The sequence below is a fragment of the Pinus tabuliformis genome, chromosome 2_2 (genome assembly GCF_031772625.1).
Source record: "Pinus tabuliformis cultivar Carrire ecotype Pingquan chromosome 2_2, CPIR1, whole genome shotgun sequence".
NCBI classification, from domain to species: Eukaryota; Viridiplantae; Streptophyta; class Pinopsida; order Pinales; family Pinaceae; genus Pinus; species Pinus tabuliformis.
The window spans coordinates 297,294,500-297,311,575 of NC_142300.1; positions in this window are offsets into that span (position 1 = coordinate 297,294,500).

The following is a 17,076-nucleotide window of genomic DNA, read 5'->3' on the forward strand; positions in this document are numbered from 1 at the left end:
CTCATGGCCTTTGTCCCTTCATCTCCCTTTTTGGCGTTGGACACGTTATGATAAAACAAAATGCTTAAGGCACAAAGAACTCCTTTTAGAAATGGAAGGATCAATGGGCGTAGTGAAATCAACCGTTCGGTCTTCCTCCGCACAAATCCCTGATATAATGCATATTTGGTCTATATACAATATTGTCGGAATACAAATAACTACATAGAAATCCTGACAACAAAACTGATTATCGGAACTCAAAATTTATGAAACTATGTATATAATCCTTTTGGGTTCGGTTTATTGCATGTCGCATGTCGCATAGTGCCGCTCCTTTGTATTTCCACAATGCACTTCTACGATGCAATATCGCGATCGACGATTGCATATCGCAAGTGCTTGAGCCCTCAATAAGTCCTCCCTTCGGCGATATTGTGATGCAATCTCCGCCATTTATCTACGATCTCCAATCCAATGGATGACAGTCATTTCGGATGGCCCACTTGCGTGGAGATTACCCACCTGAAAAGAGTGGTTTTCTCTCTACTGTGCCATGCTACGTGTCATCCAGTGTATGGAATCGAGTGAAGCCCTTCCAATACCACTTACCGCATGTAGCCTGCTCAAATTACCATTTACCATGGACTCAAATCCTTCGTTGTTTAATTCATAACTCCTTCGGGTCCGCTAAAAGCATTCCACCTATGTTAAGTCCTCCCTTTATTTTATTGTGGTCTAACATTGATCATTTATCCCCACCATTTATCTGCGCACTCGATCCATGGTCCATTTTATATAACTAACTGCAATCGCAATTCCCTTATGGCTAAGGTCTGAACACAATGCTTGCTTTCTCCCGATGCGATATCATTTGATGGACTTACTCTATTTTCACAGTTTTATAACATATTTTTTTAGACTTTTAGACTTAGAGGTTTTTATTCAAGATCCATTTTCGATCAATGGTCCAACATCGCATTATGAAAATATTGTCTCAATATGAAAATCAACCATGGTCAACAATGCTTAATCTTTAATGGTCATGGTGTGAAATTTTTCATATCAAGACAATCTTTATTATTCCTTTGGGTTTATAATATTAGTCATGGTAAACCATGGTCAATCATGTTCAACCATGGCCAATTATTCATTAATCATGGTTGAACATGGTCATACATGGTCAACGATGTTTAATAAAATCAATCATGGTCAACCATGGTCCAACGTCACATTGTGACAAGGATTGTCTTGATATGAAAATCAAGCATCATCAACCACAATTCAACATGTTAAAAATCCTATAGATTCACTAGCTCATGCAATTTACTAAAGCACATGATAAGAATCTACTTATGCTTTCAACCAATGGAAGCCAATAAATCGATGAAAACAATAGTAGCAAGAGGAAGAAAAATCAATGGCACATAACACAATAAGTATCTAGGGAAATCCACAACTCAAACCCCCACTACCTATATTTCAATAAACCAGAAATCCATGATGACAATAGAATGCTTGTTCTCTCAAGAACAATCCTAACACTCAATAAAATTAATCTCCAACTCACAGGCAAGGTCTTGGCCAACACTTAGCCAATTATCCAGCTCTCCAAGTCCCTATTTCCTTGCGCAATTCCTATGGATGATTAGCCCATATTAAAGGGAAACCAGTGCATCCAAAATTTCACAATCCCTTTTAGGTTTAGTTCCTAATTACATTCACCATCTGTACAACTTAGAAAACTATACAACAAATAGTACAATGTCCTTGCACTCTAGTCTCAACTGGGTCTTTCTCAGAATCGACATGCATGATTTTTTGATGAGGGAATCTTCAGTTAATTGGAGTTGCACTAGTTAATGCATTGGTGCACCAACTCACTCTTAACTCACTACTAGTTCCTCAAAATAGTTTGGAACTAATTTAACTAGACTTAACTCAGTAAATCGAGTTAACTAATTACAACTCATACTTAACTCATCTTGGACCCCTATAATATAGTGAGAACATATACATGAATTCAGAAAGACTTTCGACTCGAAATTCTTAAGTTAAATAATTCAAATCACTCTAGTTAACTATTACAAGTCACTATGAGAATAAAATTCGATTTTAATTCACAGTTTAATTCAAGGACAAATTAAAATGGAATTTATGGATTATATGTTTATCAGCTCTTCTTGCTATTTTCAACACAACATGGAATTGTGACAAATATTCCCTTTATATGAAATTAAATCATGGTCAAGTAAGGTCTAACATGGTCCAATGCCACTTTCTGAGAAGGATTGTCTCAATATTAAAATCATCCACAATTAACCATGGTTGACAATGTTTTCTTAAGGCATTTAAATATTTATGTTAGGGTTTATATACCTTAGGTTTCTGATATTAGTTCCTTGGGTTTAATATTTTTCTTTTGTGTTCATAATCTCTTAGTTTAGTATTAACCCCTTGGGTTTATTATTCCCTTTGGTTTATAATATAAATCCCTTGGGTATATTAAATTAAAGGTGGATCCATTGTTGAGCATGGTATTTATCTTATGTTTATAAGATTAATACCTTGGCTTAAATATTATATCCTTAGGTTTATAATCCCTTGGCCATTTAGAATTAATCCCTTGGGTTTATAATATCAATATGTTGGATTTATTAATCTAAGTTTTTATATTCCTAGGGAGTGTCGCTGTCAACCATGGTCCAACATCACATAGTGACAAATATTTTCTAAATATGAAAATTAACTATGGTCCAATGTCGCGTTGTGACAAATATTATCTCAATATGAAAATTAACCATGCTCAACCATGTTTATTTTACGTCGTGTTATGACAAAGATTGTCTCCATATGAAAATAACTCATGCCAACCATGGTTCAATGTCACTTTGTGATAAAGATTGTATCAATATCAAAATTAACCAATATCAGCCATGGTCAACCATGTTCCATCATCGCAGTGTGACAAAGATTGTCTCAATCTGAAAACCATGTTTGTTTTAGGGTTTATAGTATTTATCTTAGGATTTATATAACTAGTGTTTATAATATTATTCCCTTGGGTTTTAGGGATTATGGTTTTATTATTCCCTTGGGTTTATAATATCAATAAGTTGGGTTTATTAATCTAAAGGCTCATATTCCTAGGGTGTATTATTATTCATAGGATTTATAATTTAAATCGTTGGGTTTAATATAAATCGCTTAGGTTTATAATCATTTTCAACCATGGTCCAACATCGCATTGTGACAAATATTTTCTCAATATGAAAGTCAACCATGGTCTAATATCGCATTATGACAAATATTGTATTGATATGAAAATCAATCATGCCCATCCATGGTCAACCATGCTCCAACGTCATATTGTGACAAAGATGACCTCAATATGAAAATGATCCATGGTCAACCATGTTTATTTTAGAGTTTATAATATTTATCATGTGGCTTATATACCTTGAGTTTATAATATTAATCCCTTGGGTTTAATATTTTTCCTTTCGCTTTATAATACCTTGTGGTTTTAGAATGAAACCCTTGGGTCTATTATTCATCTTAGTTTATAATAACAATTTCTTGGGTTTATTAATCTAAGCGTTCATATTACTACAGTATCATATTATTCATAAGGTTTATAATATTAATCCTATGGTTTAATATAAATCCTTGGGTCTATAATCATAGTCAACGATGGTAAACCGTCGTCCAAAGTCACATTGTGACAAATATTATCTCAATATAAAAATCAACCATGGTCAACCACGGTCCAACGTCGCATTGTCACAAAGATTGTCTCAATATGAAAATAAACCATGGTTAAACATGGTCAACCATGTTGAAAATAATACTGAGAGGGGGGGGTGAAACAGTATTATCAGATCAATAAGACTTTTCAAATTTCGTGCTCAGAAACATATACGCTACTTCAGTTAAATGATCCCGCGTGTACACGCTACTGTGTCTAAAGCAACTAGCGTATATCCAGAAATCTTATGACTCAGTTAGCTTATCTTCAGTAAATGCATCAGAACATTATTAACCACATTAACAGTAAACAGGTGCAGTATAACATAACAGATCATCACATAAAAGCCACACACATGAACACCATGATATAAGGTGGAAACCCAATGTGGGTGAAAACCACCTGCTGCAATTCGTCTCTTTCTTCTTTAATAACAAACTTGTTTTACAATGTACTGGTGCAGTCCTGTATCAGCACGCAAGCTACAACCTGTAGAGGGCTACAACCCTCATAGCTCTTGTACTAGCCGATCCATTTACTAGTACGTAGGTGCCAACCCTACAGAATGCTCCAATCTTTACTCGTTTTCCAGCTGCTACTGGAAGGGAGCTACAACCCCCTGGCTCTTGTACTGGCTGATATGTTTACCAGTACGTAGGTGCTGGCCTACGATCTTTCCGGGACCACGTTTCATACATTTTCATACTGGATCCATAAAACAATCACCATTGTAGTACAACCTGCATCATCAATCTCTTAATCACCTAATACTGAATCACTGAAACCCTGTCAACAACAACCAGACAACATAACAACAAACAGATAAAACTCCATCTTCAAATATCATACTTCACATTGTATGCGCTACTTCGACGAACCCAACCTGCGTGTATACATGCCTTTACCAAAACCAATCCGCGTACAGATCTGCAAATTCAGACTTAAAACTCCGCAGCTATATCAGACATCAAAACTTACCCAGATCATAACAATAAACATGCGTCAATAGATCTAGTCTATCCACAGTCAAACCATAAGAAGATAATCATTCCAAGCCTTGAGATCTCGTTCCATCATTCATCATCCTCCACATGAGTGAAACCTTGGTTCAGATCACCAACCCATAACCAGCATTTGGATCTCACACTTCCTCAGATCTTCATCACTCACACACACTCACACCTTCCTTGCCTAATGATCTTCTCCTTATATAGCCTTAGGCCCTTCACAATACCATGGTCCAAAACCATAGTAACACAATACCATCAACTTCAAAACTAGGGATCAACACGTCCGTCGAGACACCATGGTCCAAAACCATAGGCACAACTTCCAAGGAATAACCGCCACGGACCAAAGATAAGTTTTCCACATGTACACGCCGATTTGCCTTAATGAACCTGCGTATATCTCTTTCTGTCCTGTTGTACTAAGATCTGTCCTCTGATTAAGTTGCCATCACCTGTACCTGTCTCTGAGTGAGTTGCCATCAAGGACAACACTTGTATCATAATGCCAACAAACCATGCTCAACCATGGTCCAACATCGCATTGTGATAAATATTGTTTCAATATAAAAATCAATCACTCAACCATTGTGAACCATGGTCCAATGTCAAATTCTGACAAAATTTGTCTTATTATGAAAATCAACCATGATCATCCATGGTCCAATGTCACATTATGACAAATATTATCTCAATACGAAAATGACCTAGAGTAAACCATGGTCAACTATGTTTATTTTAGGGTTTATAATATTAATCCATTGGGTGTTTAGTATTAATCCCTTGGGTTTATTACTTCTTTGGGTTAAAAATATGAATATGTTAGGTTTGTTAATCAAAGGGTTCATATTCCTATGGTGTAATATTATTCATATGGTTTATAATATTAATCCTTAGGTTTAATATAAACCCCTTCGACTTATAATCATGTTGAACCATGGTAAGCCATGGCCCAACATCACATTGTGATAAAGATTTTCTCAATATGAAAATAAACCATGGTCCAACATCGCATTGTGACAAATACTCTTGATATGAAAAATAATTATGCTCAACCATGGTCCAATGTCACATAGTGACAAATACTGTCTAAATATGGAAATGAACAATGTTTATTTAATGATTTATAATATTTTTCTTAGCGTTTATACACTTTCATTTATAATATTAATCCCTTGGGTTTATAATTATGGTCAATCATGGTCTAACATCACATTGTGGCAAATATTGTGTCAATATGAAAATAAACCATGGTAAACCATGTTTATTTTAGTGTTTATATACTTAGTGTTTATAATATTAATTCCTTGGTTTTAATATTCCCTTGCGTTTATAATCATGGTCAACCATGGTCAAAAGTCACATTGTGACAAATATTTTCTCAATATGAAAATCAACCATGGGTTAATATCGCATTGTGACTGTAACAATGTTTCAATGTGAAAATCAATCATGCTCAACCATGGTCAACCATGCTCCAACGTCATATTGTGACAAAGATTGTCTCGATATGAAAAAGAACCATGGTCAACCACGATCAACCATGTTTATTTTAGGGTTTATAATCATGGCCAACGATGGTTAAAAAAGGTCCAACAAAACCTTGTGACAGATTTTCTCAATATGAAAATTGATCATGGTACAACATCACATTGAGACAAAGATTGTCTCCATATGAAAACCAATCATAGTCAATCATGGTCAAACATCACATTATGACAAAGATTGTCTCTATATGAAAATCAACCATGGTAAACGATGGACAAGCATGATTATATTAGGGGTTATAATATTTATCATAGGGTTTATAAACTTTGGGTTTATAATATTAATCATTTCTGTTTGATATTATCCCCTTGGGTTTTTAGTATTAATCCCTCTGATTTATTATTCCCTTGGGTTTACAATTTTAATCCCTTGGGTTTATCAATCTAAGGGTTCATATTCCCAAGGTATAATATTATTCAAACGATTTATAATATTAATGCTACAATTTAATTTAAATACCTTGGGTTTATAATCATGCTTAGTCATTGTGAGCCATGGCCCAATGCCACATTGTGACAAAGATTGTCTCAATTTGAAAATCAACCATTGTCAACAATGGACAACCATGGTCATCCGTGGTCGAACATTGCATTGTGACAAATATTGTCTCAAAATGACTTTTGGCCATGGTAACCACAGTGAACCATGTTTATTTTAGGATTTAAATACCAAGGGTTTATAATATTAATACCATTATTATTAATTACTATTATTAATTAATTATTATAATAGTTTTTTATTAACAATATTATTAGTGACATTATTACTATAAATTATAAAAGAACAATATTTATATTTTTAATAAATAACAAAAATATTTAATTTATTACTTAATTAGTTTTAAATAAAAAAAAAAAAATTAATTAATTATTGAGAATCTTGCATATTCGGATTGTTAACCACAATGGCCATTTTTGTGTCAAGATTTTGATTTTATAACAAGATTCATTGTTAGGACAAATCCATAGAGAAGAGAAAGGTTGAAGGTTAATAAATATGGAATGGATGATGAGAAATGAAAAAGAGTTGATCAGATAACCCGCTAATTAATTAGAGGAGAGATTATTATGAAAAGAAATATTTGAAAAAATAATTATTATAGGGGATTTCATATTAATAATTAGGATTAATATCAATAATAATTTGTATTAAGGAAAATTGCAGTTAATAATCCTATAATATCATAAGTACTAATTATTATCATTAATAATAATAATAATAAAATATTATTATTATTAATATTATTATTTCTAATATTATTATTATATTACAAATGTTTATAAATATTGATAATAATGTTCTTATTGATTAGGGTTTAGAAAGTTAGGTTTTCATTATTAATAATGTGTGATGTTCTATGTTAACATTGTTATTAAAATTTATTATTAAGCTAAGAATAGAGTTAATAGTCACTGTTGATGAACTATAACCTTTAATCTTATAATAGGATATTAGAATTATGTTATTGTTTTGATTATTAGTTAGGACGTTAGGTAGGGAAGACGAAAGGGATATGGAGTCAAAATATTTTTGATGGGAAGAATGTGAGGAAAGGAGGAAGAGGATTAATAGGGGAAAAAGGGAGAGTGGAGAAGGGAACTAGTTTAGTCATGGTTGTGAGCTATAAGGTCTTGAGAGTGTAAGGAGATCCAAATCTTGCGTATCTCCAAACCACCATGCCTATTAAGATTGTGAGGATGTTTAATAATTTCAAGGGTTTCAGATATCTTCCATTTTTACTAATGCTTTTCATTCGAAATTATCCTGGTGTCTTCAAGGCACATATGGTGACATGTCTTTCATGACTGCTCTACAAGTGTTGAAGACTGAGTTCTACCATTTTTAATGTCAGTACCATGTTCTTTGAGTCTTATCTTGAAGGATCTTCGTGTTTTTACGATGTAACATTCCCCACATGAACACATGAGTTTATAAAACCCTTTTGTTATAGGATATCTAGACTTTCTTTAACCAATCTCATCTTTTTTCTTATCATTGACAAGGGTTTAAAAGAAGTTTCAATATTTTTCTTTCTGAGAACCTTGGTTATTTTAGCAGTGACTCCTTAAATGTATGTTATATAAGTCTTATTGTAAAAAGCTTGGGAGCTTTCTGTTGGAGTTCTTACTCCCTTTCTGGCTCTTTTTATGGTCTTAATGATATTTTTATCCCTATACCCAATGTTCACAAAGACCTTTATTAAATAATCAATTTCTTCAGCAACATGATTAGTGTTTGATATTCTTAAAGCTCTTGTAAAGAGGGTTTTGAGCACACCCATATTTTGCGTTGAGTGATGGTGTGACTCATAATGAAGGTAGTTATGAGTGTGTGCTTTATTTATGAATACCTTATGCCCAAGTGATCCATTATCATTCTTAAGAAGGAGAATGTCCAAGAATGGGATGCTGCTGTTTTCTTCAACTACCATCGCGAATTGGATGTCTTTAGATAAATTTTTAAGGTGGTCTAGGAATTTAATTAAATCCTTGTCCCCATGAGGCCAATTTACTCTGGTGTCATCAATGAACCTAATCCAAAATGTCGGTTTCAACAAAAAGGAATCAAAGGCATTCTTCTCAAATTTCTCTATAGAGACATTGACTATTATAGATGGCACTGAGGACCTCATTATTATTTAAATATTATTATTATATAATATAATAGATACAAATAAAACCTTCTACCTATATCAAACACATTAATATTTTTAATGTAATTGTCCTAATATTATATAAATATGTGTATCCACATATCATTAAAAAAAAGTGTGAGAGAATGAATATAATGCAAGAAAACAAAAAAGAATTGTTTGTTTAAATCCCATCACCGTTAAAAGAAAAAAGGTTCATAATTTTATCAAAAGTTCATAATTTGATCAAAGATACTATATACATACTTATGAAATACGTCTCCTTTTCCCTCACGTATAAAGGCTGCTGTGGAGGTGCTAAGGTACCAACATCTCAGCCCTCATACAAAGCTTCCAATTTCAAGAATACACTATTAGAAATTATAACAGCCTTCAGTCATTAATATGGAACAATTTCCTAAAATTCCGAATGTGGACATGGTCGGAATATGGTTCGTTTATTGGTGATTCAATTTTAGTTACTGGATTATTAATTTCTAATATTTTTGCAATGTTAAGATATACGAGGGTCTATATTTTAAAGAGTTTATTATAAATATTATAGGTATTTTTAATATTTAAAGAAAAAATTATATTGTTTTAATGATGAATTATATGGATGGTTAAAAAGGTATTAGTAAAAATTTCTTTTATATAATTTTTATCGAAAAATTTGTTTTTAAAACGTTATAAGTACTGAAATTTTTTTCCTAAGAACATTATAAATAACAAAAATCTGAATAAAGAATATTTTTGTTTTATTAATTTTTTTTTTACGAATATAGATTTCTACTTAATTGTATTTTTTAAATATTTGTTTTTATCGTTTTACAACATTCCAATCTTAAATTTCGAATATTTAGAATTTTATCGTCACAAGTGTTGTATCTTCATTCGTCAACCATTCAACTTTATTTTGTCAAAACATGTTAACAAAGATGTTATTACTATTTGTTCAACTTTATATTGCTGCACTAGTGATTAAAATAGGTTAACAAAGACAAATAGGTTAACAAAGACGTTATTACTATTTGTTTTTGTTGTTGTTGTTGCTTTCATGTTTGTTTGTTTGTTTGTTTCTTCATACGAAAAAAGCATGATTTTATATTAATATCAGATGAGTTACAAAATTTACATATTGTCTGACAAAACCATACCAGAACCAAAAAACATAGACTTAAAAGGTCTATAAAAAGTCACCATAAAACTTATTACCTCCTATAAACAGTGCGAGGAAGGGAACAAAAATATGTGACAAACATAAGAATATGTATGATATTAGTATACAATCCAAAAAATTAGGCAAAAGCGAGATAAATCCCTGATCAATCTTTTGTAATATGTCATAATAAGTTATACAACGCTCTTATAAAAAAAATATTCAAATTAATTTTAATTTAGTATATTTAACATTAGTCTTTTTTTCCTTTCTAAAAATAGAGTGATTGTGAGGTGCCAAGTGGAAAGGTGTATGGAAGTTGTCTAACATAATATTCAAGGTGGTGGACATCCCAACAAAACCCCCATATTAATAAGCATCACATCTGTGCACGAAGGCATATATGTTATTATATTACATTATTATAGAGTAAATGGTGCAAATCACAAGAATTTATACGACAAATATGATGGAGGTGATTGTATTTATGAAGTAGCTCCTTTCTCCTTCCTTCTTCTTATGAAGAAAATTGACGATGCACAAAGTCATTTGGTAAGCCTAGCCATAGTGGAAATTGTCTTTAGCCAATTTTTTTTCGAGGTACAAAGTTGTGCAGAGCTATGAATTCTCACCATTCATGGCTCTTATCTTTCAAATTACAATTTCATTTCAATATTTGGCTTTTATGGATTTTAATGTTTTTCGGTTCTATTGAGAGTTTGTTTTGATGTGCTATTCCCTATGTTTCTGGGTGTGGGGAGGTTTTTTTGTAATTGAATTATTCTTGATTTTAGTCTTTTCTGTTTGTCTCTCTTTGTCCATGGAAATCAAGTTTCTCACTTGTTTTGGAACTTTTGGCATTTTGTGTCTCCTTTATCATGACTTTTCCTCAAGTCATACTTCTCCTTTGCGTGTATAAACCCTTTTCTTACTCCCTTCCTCAACAAGGTTACCGTTTTCCATAGCTCCCACTTCTTTGATGGTCATTACCTAACCCTAGCCAAATTCTCAGTTAGTATTTTGGTATGTATTATTAATGCCTAATTAGAACTATTATAATTGAAAAGGGTTAGTGTATTACAAGGAACATGGTAGGTCTTTGGATCAATAATAAAAGGAGTCCTACATGAGGCTCTATTTTTGTCATACTCATTTCATTCAAGATGAGATGGCTAAACTGGAAAATGAAATAGTAGAAGAGCAACGATGCTTCACATATCCAAAGTTTTCCAAGGACGTAATTGATTGGGTCCTAGTCATAGGGAAAACCAGAGGTCACTACAATCAGTATATGTACTTGTTGGTATCTATTTTAATTTGAAATTTTTAATGGGTCAAACACTACTAGACCAATTTGAAACGACTGAGGAATCGACCTACTAATGGATGATAATCATCTCTCCATGAAAGGATTAGATATGTACTTGAATTGATTCATTGAAAATGTTCAAATTTTTTCCATACAAACTAATAATTCTAAGGAAAATAGAGCCCAGGTGAAGCGACATTAAACATGATAACTACCACCTGAAATATAGCTCTCTCTCTCTCTCTCTCTCTCTCTCTATATATATATATATATATATATATATATATATATATATATATATATATAAATTGAACAACTATCCATTAGTTAGGTCATTATTTGCAAAAAGGCTATTTATTATAATAGAAATGTTGTAATATTGTGGAAAATTTTGAATTGATTAAACATGCTAGATATTAACGAAGCAGGAACTATTCAAATCTCTGAAAATTAGAGTGACACATCCAGATTTGATTGGAAATGAATTGAAAACTATGTATTCCTTTCTCTAAATCTAGGATTACTCGTCATGATTTCCAACATGTTCAATTTTTTCAATACATATAAGGAAAATAGAACCAAAAGGAAGGGGATTAAACATCCTAACTACCACTTGAGCTATAGTCCTTTAACTATATATATATATATATATATATTAAGGAAAACTTTTCAATTATAATGAATATAAATAAAATTAACAGATGACTTAACTCGTTTATTAATAATTGTTTACTTTAATCATAAGCCTATCATAATTAAAAGTGTATGTTTTATATGTGTATCTATATATCAAAATTGGACTAATATCTATTAGCTATCTCATTATATGCACACTGGTTGGTTATTATTATAGAAATGTTGTAAGATTGTGGAATTTGTTTTGAAGTAATTAAATATGTTGGACATTCATGAAGCAAATACTATTCCCAACTACATAAATGAGAGTCAAACATCAAGATTTGATCTACGTAGAGAGTGGAGGAGGAGGAAAGCTCACATTGAAATTAAGTTTCTAGTAAGAGAAACTTAATAGTAATGGGTGAGTCATAAACATATGGTTGGTAATCGTGGTGTGACAAAAAATGAAATATTTAATTTGTTTTTTAAAATTGGTTTATATCTCATGATTTACTAGCACAACCACGTTAGTAAATGTCGTTGATATATGTGGAAGATATATACAAATCACATGCACAACTACATTAGTAAATGTCATTGATATAGACCAAAGAATTAGAGTTATGATTATTATTATGATATAATATTACTACTATTATTAATTAATATTATTATTTTTATTATTAAATAAATTTAATAAAATTATTAATTCATTCATTCATTATTAATAAAAAATTCATTCATAGTTAATTAATAAATAATAATAATAATAACTGAGTAATTATTATTATTATTAATTATTAATAATGTTTTATAAATATAAATATTGTTAATTAAATAAATATTTATGTTTTATTAATATAAATATTGTTAGTTACATAAATATTTATTAATATAAGAATTGTAATTTAAATATTGTTAATTAGTTAAATAGATATTAATATAAATATTGTTAATTAATTAAATAATTCATTTTTATTTTATTTATTATTAATTAATTCATTATATAAACCCTAATGTAAATATTATAAACGCTAAAATAAATATGGTTGAACATGGTTGATTTCGATATTAAGACAATCCTTGTTTCAATGTGATGTTGGACCATGGTTGACCATGCTTGATCATGATTGATTTTCATATTGAGACAATCTTTGTCAGAATGCGACGTTGGACCATGGCTCACCATGGTCGATTTTCATATTGACACAATCATTGTCCCAATGTGACATTCGACCATGGTTGACCATGGTTCGCTATGATTTCCCATGGTTGACCATGATTGATATTGTAAACCCAAGGGAATAATAAACACAAGGTTTTGATATTACAAACCCAAGGGAATAATAAACCCAAGGGATTGATATTATAAACTCAAGGGATTAATACTAAAATCCCAACGGAAAAATATTAAACCAAAGGGACTAATATTATAAACCCATGGTATATAAACCTTAAGATAAATATTGTAAACACTAAAATAATCATGGTTGACCATGGCTGACCATGATTGATTCATATTGAGACAATCCTTATCACAATGAAATGTTGGACCATGGTTGACCATGTTTAACTATGGTTGATTTTCATATCAACACAAGCTTTATGTTCGACCATCATTAACCATGATTGACCATGGATGACCATGGTTGAGCATGGTTGACGATGATTATCATATTGCGACAATCTTTGTTACCATGCGCTATTGGACCATGGTTGATCATGATTAACCATGGTTGACCACGTTTGATTTTATAAAACATGGTTAACCATGGTTCAATAATATTAAACCCAAGGGAGTAATATTATAAACCAAGGTATATAGGCCCTAAGATAAGTATTATAAAAACTAAAATAAACATTGTTTACCATGGTTGATTTTGACATTGAGACAATCCTTTTCACAATGTGACATTGGACCATGGTTGACCATGACTTATTTTCAAATCGAGAGAATCTTTGTCACAATGCAACATTGGACCAAGGTTGACCATGGCTGATTCTCTTATTAAGATAACATTTATCAAAGTGCGATGTTGGATTATGGTAGATCATGATTGAATTTAAAAAAAATTGACCATGATCGATATTATAAACCCAAGGGAATAATAAAGCCCAGGGATTAATAATAAAATTGAAGGAATTATAAACCTAAGGGAATAATATTAAACCCTAGGAATATGAACCCTTATATTAGAAAACCCAAGGGGTTGATATTATAAAACCAAGGCAATAATAAACCCAGGGGATAAAAATTATATACCCAAGGTATATAAAACCTAAGATAAATATTATAAACGTTGAGATAAACATGGTTGACTGTGGTTAATTTCCATATTGAGAGAATACTTGTCACAATGCAACGTTGGATCATGGTTGACCATGATGGATTTTCATATAGACACAATCTTTGTCACAATGTGATGTTTGACCATGGCTTATTGAGGCAATGATTGTCACGTCATTCGACCATGGTTGACCATGGTTGGCTATGATTGACAATGGTTGACCATGATCGATATTATAAAATCGAGGGAATAATAAACATAAGGGATTGATATTATAATCCCAAGGGAATAATATTAAACCAACTAATATTATAAACCCAAAGTATGTAAACCCTCAGATAAATATAATAAACACTATAACAAATATAGTTGACCATGGTTGATTTTCATATTGAGACAATCCATGTCACAATGCCACATTGGACCACAGTTGACCATGCTCAACCATGGTTGATTTTCATATCAAGACAATATTTGTCACAATACAATGTTCAACCATGGTTGACCATGATTGACCATGGATGACCATGTTTGATTTTATAAAACATGGTTGAACATGGTTGACCAAGGATGACTGTCATTGACCATGGTTGACCAAGGATGACTGTCATTGACCATGGTTGACCATGATTAATCATGATTATCATATTGAGACAATATTTGTCACAATGCGACATTTGATCATGGTTGACACGACTGATATTATAAACCAAAGGAATAAAAATTATAAACCCAAGGTATACACAAAGTGATAAATATTATAAACCCTAAAATAAACATGGTTGACCATGGTTGGTTTCCATATTGAAACAATCCTTGTCACAGTGTTACTTTGGACCATTTTTGACAATGCTTAAGCATGATTGGTTTTCATATCAAGATAATATTTCCCATAATGTGATGTTTGACGATGGTTGACCATGATTGACCATGACTAATCATGATTTTCCATGGTTGACCATCATAGCTGATCATGATGAAAGACATTTTAATCAAGGTTGATCATGGTTGATGAAATTTAACCATGGTTGACCATCGTTGACCATGGTTGACCATGGTTGACCATGGTTGATTTTCATATCGGGACAATCCTTATTAGAATGTGACATTCGGCCATGGTCGACCATGTTTGATTTTATAAAGCATGGTTGACCATGATTGTCCATGGTTGACCATCATAGCTGATCATGATGAAAGAGATTTTAATGAAAGTTGAGCATGGTTTATGAATTTCAACCATGGTTAATAATGGTTGGTCATTGTTGACCATGGTTGATTGTGGTTGACCTTAAAAGCATTGACGTTGGTCGACCATATTCAAGCATGATTAACCATCGTTGATCATGGATCAACCATGGTTGATGATATTGGAGCATGCTTGACCCTGGAAGTTCATTGTTGAACATGGTTAATCGAGATAGATGATGGTTGACATTGATTGACCATGATTGAACATGGTTGAGCATGTTTGACTAGATTTGAACATGATTAACTATATTGGATTTTATTAATTTATTAATTAATAATTGAATTAAGGTTATTTATTTATAATAATTAATAAAAATATTAATGACAATGTTGATATATAAATTAATATTAATATAATAACCTAAGTATAGGTAAATTAATTTCAATGTTATCCAATATTTTTTATTACAAATTATTTATAAAAAAATTATAAAAAAATAACTAATAGTAATTTTTTTAAAATTATTAATATTATAATTAATAAAATATTTTTATTTATTTGTAATATTATTAATTATTTATGACAACATTTTTCAGTAAACATCACATAAGAGACAATACTGCATTTGGAACCGACTACTATGCTTCATCTTCATGTCAAGATGCGGAACTAGATCTAGGCGAAGAAATAAATAAATGAAGGGAGAAGCTAACTAGGTGTTAGAATATAACAACTAACCAACGAGTGTGGTTTATCTTCAGGACAAGATGGAGAACTAGATCTAGGCAATGAAATAAAATGATGAATAGAGAAGCTAACTAGCCATTGGAATATAACAACTAGCGTAAGATAAAAATTTATTATAATAATATTTTAACAATATTATCTATAATATTAATATTTAACATAATACTTATTTTGAGTAATAATATTACCTTTGATAGTTTCTTTTTGGTTGCATAATTTTATTAACAAAATCAATTTGATTAATAATATTAAAAATTAGATTTTATTTTAATAATATTATTTATAATATTAAAATTTCAATTTTAATAGTAATTGTACTTATAATAAATTTAGTTTTGTTCCCTTTCCCTTTTTTTGGTAAAATCATAATATTAAAAATTATTAATAATGGGTATTAAGTCAAACTAACAATTATATTCTAATGACTAGTTGTTTCTCTCTTCATTTATTTATTTTGTTGCCTAGATATGGTTCTTCATCTTGTCTTGAAATTGAACCACACTGATTGATTTGAAACTCAACGAATTTGTCTCCTATATAATTTTACTAAATTATGTTGTCATAAATATTATGAAGCACGGAAGTCTAAATTCAAAAATTATTAATTATTGTTTTTTAATTTTTATAATATTAATGTTCATTATTATTTAATGATTTTTATTGTTTATTAATTTTTAATGATATTATTGTTTAATAATATTTATTAATATTTCAATTTATTAATTTTAACTACATTATCATTATTATTATAATTATATACTAATTTTTATGTTATTGTGAAATTTTAATGGTAAATATATTAAAATTATTAAAAAAATATATGTGCTTTTTTATTTTAAGATATATATATAT